At 39.9% G+C, this 13718-nt stretch overlaps 1 protein-coding gene across 6 annotated transcripts in view; it reads right to left on the reverse strand.

Moving 5' to 3' along the window:
• CELF2 (CUGBP Elav-like family member 2) overlaps positions 1-13718 on the reverse strand; it is a 689087-nt gene that overhangs the window by 177697 nt on the left and 497672 nt on the right. The window lies entirely within an intron of this gene.

Genomic DNA, 13718 nt, shown 5'->3' on the forward strand with positions numbered 1-13718 from the left:
AAGGTGTAGTTATTATGCTTGAAGTTGTGCGAGAGCTATTTATCCTGATGTTGCAATTAAATTATTTTGCTCCACAGGACAATGTGGTTGCAACATTACTTTGAGGTTTGTAAAAAAACAAACACAATTTTTTTTTAAAAAAAAACCCAGCAACTGTCACGTTAAAGACATTTAAAAATGAACACCTCACAAGAATTGGAATATATTGCAATAAAAAACATATATTAACCATTAAAAAAAGCCCAGCAACCACCACCACCGCCCCTTAGTACCATTCCAAAATCATATGGCAGTGATTTAGGAAAACACTTTTGAGGTTAAACATCCATCTTTTGTTTTGCGTTTCCATGGTATTCTGAGCAAACGTATCCGTAGGAAAACATTAGAAGGCAGCCATTTTGGAACTTTTGCCAATTGACAGGAAAATATGCCTGAAAATTTGCCACTACTGTGTATTTTAAGGTCACAGAAAATACTTGTAGCTGGGGGAATTTAAAAGGATGAGGTAACTTCCTAATTATATATTCTGGGGAAGAGCTTATCTTGATGGCTTATTGTTTACCATAGTGGTTTTATTAGCAGCTGAGAAAGGATTCCAGTTCTGGTGGACATTTGACAGCTTTCCAGGAGAGATACAGCTGAGGTACGTGAGAAGGGAGAGGAAAAAAGATGAGACTACATGATGGGCCCTTGTAGCCACCACATAAAGTGCAAATTCTTTCGGTTTAAATTTGTATTGGGTAACAGAAAAGATTTTTCAGTATCTGTAGATGTGTTTTTAGGCTCACTGTAATTTGCCTAACCTGTGGAAGCAATGAGTCCAGGGCTTCGTCAGCAGTTACATGATTGTGAGATGTGTTGTGATTTATAGGAATCACCACTCTTCATGCCACAGTTTCCAGAGAGTAGAAAAGGCTAATTTGTGAAGACAAGTCTTTGGAGAACTGGAGGCTTTATAACAATACTCTGCTCTTTTACAGCACTTAAGCCTGTTATAAACACTACTTCTTACATCCCCCTGCCCTGTGTACTATGACCATCTCCATTTTACAGATAGAGAAACCGAGGCACTAAGCAGTAAAATAACCAGCCCAAGGATGTGAGGAAAAATTGTGGAAGAGCCAATAAGAGAAGCTAGGATTCCTGGCTCCCAAGCCACTGCTCCAACCACTGGAACACAATGTGCAAAAGGAATTCACCCAGCAGATGAATAATTACTGTACCTAAACATTTTTTAAATGATTCTATCAAACATATTCACAGAATCATAGAATCTCAGGGTTGGAAGGGACCTCAGGAGGTCATCTAGTCCCACCCCCTGCTCAACGCAGGACCTAATCCCCAACTATACTGAAGAACATTTTCTCCCTCATCTGTGTGATTGGCCTTAAATCCTAAGCAGCTGTCTCAATTTCCTAAACAATGCTTTTTCTCGAGACCTGGTTTGAGCAACTGGTTTTCCATTCCTAATGAGGTTGAGAGTAGGGTTTGTAGGGCAGAGGTTGAACAGCTACGAAATCTTGCAAGATGTTCTTGTGAGATTTCTGCCCAAAGTGGCAGAAATCGTATCAAAATTAGCTGATCTTACATTTATATCTAGGAACTATATCCAAACTGGATCAAGAAAGAAGGCCAATTTGGATCCAACCCAAAATTAAAGCTGCATGGGCAGGTTTGGCTGTAGGGATTCAGATCCAAACCTACCCTGTGAAATTCCAAAGGGTGAGAGCATTCAGATCTGATGCTCCAGGTCAAGCCAGACTCTACTGTTTTTGGTCATTTGTCCACTAGACCATCTGCTGTCTTGTAATATTTAATTATATTAACACTCTGGGATAGAGTTTGTACACACACTATAGCAAATAAATTTACACTGTAATCTCATCAGCGTTATAACAGCTAGCCAGTAGGAGCAAGGAAAAATAACTTGGGTAAGAAAGTCAATTTTCAGTTTGAATGTGAAAAATTATTATTATTATTATATAAAAGTTTCAAGCTTCCAAGGGCTTCTTATAAACAACAAGAAGTAACTATAAAATCTATCTTGACACAATATCCTTTTGATTGCTTTAATATTTCAGAAAGTATAAGGTCCTCCTGGAAAAGGAAACAGACTACAACACACTTTCCCTTAGCCATATGGAACAATAAGAAGCTTAGAGAGTCAGCAAAAGCATTCCTTTTATGAGTGCACAGAGGTACATGAGTGCTTGTGCTACTTACAGTTAAATCAAAACAGCACATCCTTGAGGGGTCATTAACTTTAAATTCTAGCTTGTGATTTCTGATTTTATACCAAAAATAACAGAAGGAGCGGTGTAAGTGAGATTGAAACTTTAGGGCAGTGGTTCCCAAACTTCTTCCGCCGCTGGTGCAGGGAAAGCCCCTGGCGGGCCGGGCCGGTTTGTTTACCTGCCGCGTCCGCAGGTTCGGCCAATCGCGGCTCCCAGTGGCAGCAGTTCGCTACTCCAGGCCAATGGGAGCTGCTGGAAGCGGCGGTCAGTTCATCCCTCGGCCTGCGCTGCTTCCAGCAGCTCCCATTGGCCTGGAGCAGCGAACTGCGGCCACTGGGAGCTGCGATCAGCCTAACCTGCGGACACGGCAGGTAAACAAACCGGCTTGGCCCGCCAGGGGCTTTCCCTGCACAAGCGGAGGAACAAGTTTGGGAACCACTACTTTAGGGCAATGATGGAAGAGGATTTTTCTAAATCTATTCTTCTGTTGCTGAAGAACTTTATACACAGACTTACTAATGGCCTCATTTAGGAGGAAAGGGCCACTCAGTGATGTTCTATATTTTTCTGAACTGAAAGAAAGACCCCATAGCCAAACTGTCATTTTTAATCCTTGCGTTGCTGGAGCATATTTAAAACAAATAACCGTATTTTTTTTAACATTGCAGCAATCATGTTGTCCCTTAAAGTATGAACCACATTTTCTATCATGTAGCCAGGTGACCCGAATAACATTTTTACCCAGTTTCATGAATGATCCATATATTAAAAAAGAGTTTTCACCTCATTAATGATTGAGTTGATTTTTATTTTGTTTTTTACACTTGTCTTTTTAGGTCATGGATCAAATATGACCCACTTTCCCACCAATTGTTTTTTCCCAGTAGGCAGAATAGAAATCCAATCGCTAAGGACACAGTACAAAACCACAGAATATCTCCCCTCCCCCTCCTCATTTTTTTTCTTCTTTATGGCATTTTTTCCCTCCCCCTCGGCAACTGTTCTGAACAAGATCCTGCTTTCCATTCAGAGAAGCTAACGACAGAACTGTTTAAAAGGACAAGCTTAGCACAAGAATGGGATTTTCTAATGACTACAGAGGCTCCTGGGGCTCTTCATGTTTAAAAAATATAAAGGAAGGAGTCTTGGCTTTTAACTACTACTAATTTTAAATCTCATGGTCTTAAACACAATAGCTCTTTCAACTTTAAAAAAAAAAGACACCAATTAGTACTAGGAGCTCCTACAGAACCTACTAGTCCTCTGGTGACATTGCTGTGTTTGCACTGTTATGATTTTCAAGGTTGACCAATGAGTCAGCAAAGCCAAGGTGACTTAAAAGCATTAAAGCATGCAACAGAAATGGCTTTTCATATAAATTGCTGGATGGATCGCAATTAGCAAGGGGAATCAGTGCAAGGCAAATATTGTAAGAGCAGAAAGAGACAAACAGGGATCTGATTTAAGTGAGATAGTAGTATTCCTTTTGGAATAAATGAGCTCCAGACGTTGAAGCTGTTCTGAATGAACGCAGCCCTCTCACCAACCAGGTGAATACATCCGATGAAGTGAGCTGTAGCTCAAGAAAGCTTATGCTCAAATAAATTTGTTAGTCTCTAAGGTGCCACAAGTACTCCTTTTCTTTTGGCGAATACAGACTAACACGGCTGTTACTCTGAAACAGGTAGAAAATGTGATTCAAAAATGTTAAAGTTCAGTTGATGATGCTCAGTGGATGCTAAATACTCAGTGGAGACCCCATTGATTTAATAGGTAGCACTTTCCATCTTTATACTGTGCCAATGTCCCTGCATGGTATAGGGATCCACTGTGAAGTGGACGGTGATGTCATTTGGTTCAAATGTAAAACTGAGGTCTGGTACGCTTGTCATTAAAATTCCATGACACTTATAAAAGAAAGGATATTATTTCCAGTGTCTTGGCTAAATCTAAATGTAGGTAATTATATTCTGCCTCCTTAAATTTCCACTGAAGTTTCAGATTGCTACATTGTTCTTTTTAGCTCTTCTAAAATTATTGGGTATTGTTGTGCAGCACATTTATACAACTATCAGAGGTGGCTGCCTTTCAATGGTAGGTGAAGAAGATCCTATTATATAGTTTTTTAAGTGGTCTGGGATCCGGACTGAAATAGATTGCAATATATTACTAGAATTAGACCAAAAAATAAAAATATACATTAACAATCTTTTTGAAGTGTTTTTCTATTTCACAAGATTCAAAATAGACCCTTCTTAAAAAATATTTGAACATAATAAAAAAAGATATTGATGATAATGGTAGGCTCTTACATTCAATACCTGGCGAGCCACTAAAGGATGAAATAATCACACACCTTAAACCAAAGGTGGGTGAGGTAATATCTTTTATTGGACCAACTTCTGTTGGTGAGAGAGACAAACCAATACCTCCCTCACCCACCTTGTGTCTCTAATATCCTGGCACCAAGACGGCTACAACTACACTGCATACCTTCGGTACATACACTGCTACCACACAGCCCAAGCCACTTAGGCCCCAGTCCTACATTAAACATGCGTGATTTTATGTTTGTGAGCAGTCTTACTAAGTTCAGTGGAATACTCATGTTCGTAAAATAACTCAGGAGTGGAAGTATTCAAAGGATACTTCAGAATACATTTTATTGGAAAAGCTTCATTTCTCCATCTTGCTCAATCACACAAAGTCTGTTCTATGCCGTTGCATGTTGGGGACTTTCAGCTAATGGAAAGGATGGCGGAGAAGTGAGAGGGAGCTTCCTAATTTTTATATATATATATATTTTCTTTTTTCATAGGAGAAAGAAAATGATAGGGCCAGTACATATGGGGATGCTAAATAGAATGTAAAAGCTTTTTTGGAGAAAATGTGATTTGCTTAACAATTTAAAGCTACTCAATATGTTCTTTTTAAAAATGGCTTTCGTCTGTATGATTCCCAACAATCCATTCCCGATTTGAGCGGTGACTGTTCCACACACATTCTATGCTGCAAATCTATTTCTCTTTCCTATTTTTGGTTATTTCCCTTCAGCATCCTTTATCCCTGATCTCATACAGCTACCATCTGTCTCTAGCTCCTGTGGTACAGCCCCACAGCACAGGGAGAAAAGAAAGTTAGAAATGGAAAAGACCTATTATCATCCAATCCTTCCCTTGGCCATTGTAGAATTGTTCCCTGCAGTACATTTACTAGTTCTTCTCTTGCTGTAGTCTAAAGAGAATCAACACACACGCCACCCCTTTTCCTCCAGTGCCCAACAGTTGTTTAGCTGCTACCTGAGCTTTTATTTGACTCAAACTAGCAACAGCTAAATGTTTACATTCCCATTTTCTTGTATTTTGGAAGAGAGAAGGCAGTTAATAGCATTCAACTGGATCCTATATTCAGACTAGCTTCCAGTTTGGGCCTGATTCTCCACTGCCTTGCACTTTGTGTCGTGATAGGCCCAGATTCAAAGCCTATTTAAATTAATGGGAAGACTTTCATTGATTTAAATGGACTTTGGATCATGCCCTTACATGCATGCCAAGCAGTAGTGTTTTATACTGACTTTGCAAAGCACAATACAATGAAGACTCAGACCCACTTGTCTCTCCCATCTTCACTCTGTTCCCTTCAGTGTTATCTAGTTTGGGTAGAGTTGGGCGAATACTGCAAAAAATTCTGTTAATATTCATTCCAAATTTTAAACATATTGTGTTTGTACCCCTTTTGTGTTTCTTTTCCATTACTATTCTAGCAACTCACTTTACTGGCAGAAGTGTTCATGGAAACAAGAGAGAATTTTATACACACATTACATGAAATTCATGCAAAGTGGCTTTTTAATTAGTCATGAGTATTTGCACCAGAATTCTGATTTTAAGTGTTATACTCCAGGCTGTAAATCCAAACCAGCTGAATACAGACTACATACAATGAACTGCTCATGAACAAGTTACTGTCATAGAATCATAGAATATCAGGGTTGGAAGGGACCTCAGGAGGTCATCAAGTCCAACACTCTGCTCAAAGCAGGACCAATCCCCAACTAAATCATCCCAGCTAGGGCTTTGTCAAGCCTGACCTTAAAAACCTCAAAAGGAAGGAGATTCCACCACCTCCCTAGGTAACCCATTCCAGTGCTTCACCACCCTCCTAGTGAAAAAGTTTTTCCTAATATCCAACCTAAACCTTCCCCACTGCAACTTGAGACCATTACTTCACGTTCTGTCATCTGCTACCACTGAGAACAGTCTAGATCCATCCTCTTTGGAACCCCCTTTCAGGTAGTTGAAAGCAGCTATCAAATCCCATCTCATTCTTCTCTTCTGCAGACTAAACAATCCCAGTTCCCTCAGCTTTTCCTCATAAGTCATGTGTTCCAGTCCCCTAATCATTTTTGTTGCTCTCCGCTGGACGTTTTCCAATTTTTCTACATCCTTCTTCTAGTGTGGGGCCCAAAACTGGACACAGTACTCCAGATGAGGCCTCACCGATGTTGAATAGAAGGGAACGATCACATCCCTCAATCTGCTGGCAATGCCCCTACTTATACAGCCCAAAATGCCATTGGCCTTCTTGGCAACAAGGGCACACTGTTGACTCATATCCAGCTTCTCATCCACTGTAACCCCTACGTCCTTTTCTGCAGAACTGCTGCCTAGCCATTCGGTCCCTAGTCTGTAGTGTTGCAAGAGATTCTTCCGCCCTAAGTGCAGGACTCTGCACTTGTCCTTGTTGAACATCGTCAGATTTCTTTTGGTCCAATCCTCTAATTTGTCTAGGGCCCTCTGTATCCTATCCGTACCCTCCAGCATATCTACCTCTCCTCCCAGTTTAGTGTCATCTGCAAACTTGCTGAAGGTGCAATCCACGCCATCCTCCACGTCATTAATGAAGATATTGAACAAAACCGGCCCTAGGACTGACCCTTGGGGCACTCCACTTGATACCGGCTAGAGACATAGACATGGAGTCATTGATCACTACCCATTGAGCCCGACAATCTAGCTAGCTTTCTATCCACCTTATAGTCCACTCATCCAGCCCATACTTCTTTAACTTGCTGGCAAGAATATTGTGGGAGACTGTGTCAAAAGCTTTGCTAAAGTCAAGGAACACCACATCCACTGCTTTCCCCTCATCCACAGAGCCAGTTATCTCGGCATAGAAGGCAATTAGATTAGTCAGGCATGACTTGCCCTTGGTGAATCCATGCTGACTGTTCCTGATCACTTTCCTCTCCTCTAAGTGCTTCAGATTTGATTCCTTAAGGACCTGCTCTATGATTTTTCATGATTATCCAAAAATTAGTCGCAGATATTATTCAGCAACAATTTTGAGAAAATTGTGGTCTGGTCAATTAGAAGCAACATTCACAGAATAAGTTATTCATTATGAACTATTTGCCCAGCTCTAATTATGTGTTGCATTTATTGACTCCTGCTTTACTCCATTAGCATTGGTTAAAATCCTTCATTTAAAAAATAGTCATATGATCTCTAGTTCAGTTAACTGTTTAGTCAGCACATCCAGTAAAGTCCTTTTATGCTTTGGCCAAAAATTTTAAAGCCATTATTGGTCTATCTGTTATCATCTCAATTACCTCAAATTACATACAATATAAAAAAATGTGTACACACCATACAATTACAGAATGCCAAAAGGAACTCTACTTTACAAGGATAAATTATAAAATAACAAATGTTCTTTCCATTCATGGATTATGGTAAATACAATATTTGTTTTCAGAATTCTGACTCTCCAGGGATTGCGAAGGAAAGTGCTTAACACAGAGATTATCTTTTGCTCTTGCACTATAGGAATGTAGATTGTTTCATTAATGAGAGTATTTAGTCATATTCAAATACCATTACGCACTTGTCCTGAAAACAGAAGTTAACAGAGCAATGGGCTACTGCATAGTCATATGTGGACTTACAAGTAAATTTGGACTATTTTTGAATTTCTAAGCAAAGGAGTCTCTGGCAGGGAAATTCTGGGTTTTCTTTTTTTCTTCTGCTAATACTTGATAATCTGTGCTTTGAGTGACAGGAAACACTAATGCTAGGGAAGGAGGGAAACATAGACCACAGCTGCCATTCTACTGTATGAAGCACATAACCCAATTACTTTTAAGTGCTAAAAAGACACACTTTCAAGGAACAATGGAAAAATAAAGTAATAGTTAAAACAAAATCATATGATAAAATCCTGCCCAATTGAAATCAGCAGTTTTTCCATCGACTTCAGCGAGGACAGGATTTTACCCATAGAGCCTAACTCTGCGTGCACTGGGTTGGAGTGTCCTGCCATGACAAACTGCTTGCAGAAGAGACAAAGGACTGGCTAATATCTTTTGTAGGACCAGTCATCTCCCTTAACTCAGACCCCAGGCCTGACTCTCAGCTGATATAAATCAGCATACACCCGATTTACAGCTGCTGAAAATTCGGGCCCCTGTAATTAAGGGTATGTCTGCACTGCAATCAGAGATGTGATTGCGACATGTGTAGGGGCTTCAGCATGGGCTGTAGAAACCCACCCGGGACCCTGGGTAGTTACTTGAGTGGCTAGCGCACACTGAAGCCCATGCTGCTACTTCCTCACTGCTATTAATACTCGTGTTCGCTAGACCAAAGCTAGCTTGCATATGTCTACCTGAGCTGCAATCACACCTCCGACTGCAGTGTAGACATACCCTAAGTTTTATAAACTACATAGCACTTTGGTGACTTTCAAGCTGGAGCCCGAGCTCTGGGACCTCCCACCTCACAACCCAAAACTGGAAGTCCCACAACCTGAGCCCGAGTCAGCTGGCACAGGCTAGTTACAGGTTTTTCTTTGCTTGTAAACATACCTGGTATCTCTAAAATTCAATAGGTTTTTAGACAAATTTCAATAGAATCCTATACATTCCTCATTACATTCTATAGGGCTTTTCCATAAGATTGTTGCCATGAAGACAAAAAAAATACCATTAACATATATGTTTCCTTTTGCACTCTTGTCCATTTTATTCCTTACAAACATGAGAATGATCATGTTAGCTTTGCATATTAGGTTTGCACTCTTCAAATCTTTTAAGGGAATACTCTGAAGCATAAGTTTCACTCTGCTGAAGGCTCTCTGGCAAGACACTGCGTGCCTCAGTTTCCCCATCTATAAACTAGAAATAATACTCATATGCCTTTGTAGAGTGCCTTGAAATCTGTGGATGAGACGTGCTGCTATTATCATTTTGTGGAAGCACGGTCTAGTGATTAGTGCACTGGTCTAGGACATAGGAGATGCAGGGTCAATTCCTGATTCCACTACAGCCTTCCTGCATGAACAAATCTTGTATGGGCAAATCAGTTAGCCTCTCTGGGCCTCAAGTCATCTATAAAACGGGGACTGTAATATATCCTTAGTTCACAGGGCTGTTGTGAGGATAAATACATTATGGATTGTGAAATGCTTGGTGCACTATTCAAGAGCTAGGTATTATTATTATTGATTGCAGCACTGTTTTATACTGTTCATTTCCCAAATTCCTTAAACAATATTTTAGTTTAGGCGGTTTGCAGAAGGCTTATGGGCTTGTCTTCCATATGCAAATAGCCCCCTTGAAAGTCAGTCAGCAACGTTATTCACATCAGTAAGGTGGACAGGATTTGGTCATTTCATGTGTGTGTGTCCGTGTGAGTCGCACAAACATTCTACTTCTTCACGTACAGAGTAAAGAAAAATAACTATCCCGCAACCTCAGCATGATCCTGGAAATTAATTTTCATTATTTAAGCAACTGAGTCCATCTACTGAGTTACTTATAATTATATTACACCATTACTTAGAATAAAAATAGCTAACTCTATATTCTAAAAAATATTAACCCCATCAATTCAATCACATATAATTGCATTTAATGTCTCTTTTCTTTTCATTTAATTTTATTAACATTCATAGACTACCTTCACTGCTCCTTTAAATCGCTGCTAATTATGAAACCAGGGGGGCAAAAAGGAAGGGAATTTTCACGATGTATTGGAGCAAAAGGCTATTCACCCTCAGAAATTCATGTCAGCACTGGATGATTTAGTCCATAATTGTGTTTATAGACTTCATCTTTCATTAGCATAAAGAGTGTTGAGTGGATTTCCCTGCTGTTTTGAGCTCCTAGGAGAAAAACTTAATTTGACATTAAGCCTGCTTTCACCTACAACTCGCAAGAAAACATCTGAAACAGCTCTTGAGATTAAAACCGGGCCACAGTCATCAATGCCTTTGTTACTTCAAGGATGTGTTACTGCAGTGCTCATCACCTGGGGAAGACAGCGGGAAAGGCACAGAAATTGTAGCTAGTCCAGACTGCAGAACAGGCAGATGTGACCGTATCACACTGGTGCTCGGCCCCCCCTACACTGGCTACCCAGGACCAATTCACAGTTCTGGGTTCTCATATTCTAAGTTCTCAGTAGTCTAGGGCTTGACTACAATCCCATGCCAAGCCAAACTGCTTATTTAACATTTCTCATGCTGTTAGCAAGCAGTTAGCTAGTTGCTTGACTTTTATCAAGCTGTCCTTAGCTCTCAGAGAGTCATTTATGTTTCCTCTAAGCAGCTGAAGTCAATGCTTAATAAATGTTGAGTAAGGCATTTCTTAAGCATTTCATTAACCCATGTCTTATTTTTAGATCTAAACAGCAGCTAAGCTTTAACTAAGCATCTCACAAATAGTGGGAATATTGCACAGGATTGAAACCTTGTAGTTGGAAGGAACAGATATTTCCCAAAATACAAGTCATTCATAGGCTGATACTATTTTTAATCCCACGCACATATTAATACCCTCTCAAACAATGTTACACTTAAGCCAATATATTAAGTGCAACAACAACATCATCATGCAAAGAGGAAAGAATTAAAGTACTTCTCCCGAAGTCTCACCCCTAGAATATTGTGATCAACAAGTATGATATAGACGTTAGTACCTAGAATGATGCTCATGGGAACAGGAGACACTGCATTGTTGGTACAGGACACCTGGCTAGTGAAGCCTCTGCAGCAGAAAAGTTGGGATGAGCTCATTTCAGTGAGCCCTGCAGAGCTCAATACAAGTCTCATATATTTGTACTAGCTTTTCCTCAGTATAGGTGGTGGTACACAAACATCATCTGAATCTAGAATCCACAAAGGTGGTGCAAACATCGTCTTAACCACGTCAACATCAAAGCTTCAAATCTCCTGCATTTGGCATTTAGATATTATAGTGACTAGCGCTAGGTAGATACAGGATATAGTCAGTGATCTCCGGTAACGTCAAGACATTATGTATTATTGCCCACTGGCAAGAGAGGAAACTGCAAAGCAGAACTTCTGGGCTCTGTAATACACTCCATCTACCTTGGATAAATTACAACCTCTCTGTTCCTCAGTTTACCAATCTGTACCATGGATATAATACACAACTCCCAGTTACTGGGAAAATTTAAGTTAATGTTTGTACTGCAATTTGAGGTTCTCAGATAAGAAATACTACAGCTTTATTTTTATTATAGAACTACTGTAATATGTCATTATCTTTTAGCTGTAGGAGAACAGTACAGGAGTACAGTAATAATTTCTCTAAGCTTAGCCGTCCCATTGCTACTATTACTGTATTGATGTTTTATGCATCAGCAAAATATTTTAAGCATATCCAATTACCATCAGGTGTGGACTGTCAGATGCTATATTGTTCATGAAGCAGTTGCCAAACTGCATATTAGTAATTTTGTCAAAGAAAACGGGAAAAGGATGCAATTTAAATTAAAGAGTTCTTTAAAACAAAGCTAGATGGTGAAATAAAACAAGATTTGCAATTAAAATTATAGGTGTGTTCCCAGGAATCAAAATTCTGGATCCAGATCTAAAGGCCAAAGATGGGTCTTTCTATCTGAACCAGCTCAAACTTTGCTGGAAAGAACAAAATGGAACCTGGATCCCTAGCCTAAGGATGGGACAGAAGCTTTTATTTGAACCCCTTTCCCTATGCCCTGAAATTGGGTGATTCAGATAAAAATACAACTCAGATGCAAACATCTCTGGTCTTGATTTTGAAAAGCAAAATATGCCTTCTTTGACCTCTCTTTAAGATTTCGGTCATTCAACAATATTTCACTTGAAATGATGAATGATCTTTCGTCTTTGACTCTTCTGGCAAGCCAGCCAAGGTAAGCCCAGGCAGTTTATTAACTCTCATTCACCTCCTTTCTCCAGGGCTGGCCTCAAGCAGAAGCAAATCAAACAGCCAACAGAGGACTCAGTCTTTTGGAGCCATTGCATTATATTATAACCTCTGCAATTCATGGGCCAAACCGTGATTTCCCCTCCAGAAGTGGGACCAGACAGGAATACGTGTCCTGGCCTGACCTGCAGCATGGGACCCAGGAAAATCATCAGACATTGTCCTGTATGCAAACTGATTAGACACCTCTCATTTATATACATGAAAGATAAACAGATTCCAAAAAGAATCATTTAAGAATCCTTACATATTCAATGCCAACAATAAATACCAAAAAGGAAAGTGAACATGTAACTTTTTAAATCAAGGGCAGTAGTAGCATATTTGCATTACTTCTATGTTGTGTGAGCTTTAGAACCCTATTTAGTAGGGTATCCTATAAATAATGAATACTTATTACTCTGGTAATCCCTCTTTCCCATCTTGCTGAAGTTGCTCCTCACATACTCAGACATGTCTTGCAGAGAAGCAAGCTATAATGAGAGCCCCAGCACATTTTATAATGCATTAAAATGAGGAATGGAAACCAATACAAATATCACATGCACAACCCAATAGGCTTGCAGAATTCTCTTTAAACATTTTGCTGTTCTTTTCTCGGTCCCTGTTTGCCTCTTTGGCAAATGTAAAGTGGGCAAGGAGGTAGAGCGGTAGGGGAAATAGTGAAGTTATATTTAGCAGCCTGTTTTTACTGCTGCTTTGCTCAGGGGAAAATGCAACATAATGGCATCTGAAAATTAACTGAACAAGGAGCCCCTGTGAATTCCAGCTGTTGCCCATGTGATCAGTTCTGCTGGTTGGTAAAAGCGGGTGTTTTCCCGAGCTCTGGTTTGATATGCAGAAACCCTGTTCGTATGCCCACCTGCATTAGAGCAATGTAAGTTAGAACAATTCAATTCTGTAATCCATCTGGGAACTACCATCCTCTCCGACTTGAGTATGGCATCAATATTATGGAAACCTCCACCTAGACAGTAAATATATTTAACTAGTCCTTTGACCCTATTTTGTGGTTGCATAAGGGCAATAAAGGATGCTGTCAGCTGAACAATTCACTGTTTAAAGCTGTGGTCCCTTGTGGGGCATTTATATCACCTTATATCAGAGTCAACACCATGGTCCAAAGTAACTAAGCAGGCATATCTCCAGTGACTTTGGGTTATAATCAGTCTACTGTTGCTATCTCCTGTTGAATTGTGTATACTCTAGCT

Source organism: Eretmochelys imbricata, chromosome 1 (assembly GCF_965152235.1).
Source record: "Eretmochelys imbricata isolate rEreImb1 chromosome 1, rEreImb1.hap1, whole genome shotgun sequence".
Lineage (NCBI taxonomy): Eukaryota > Metazoa > Chordata > Testudines > Cheloniidae > Eretmochelys > Eretmochelys imbricata.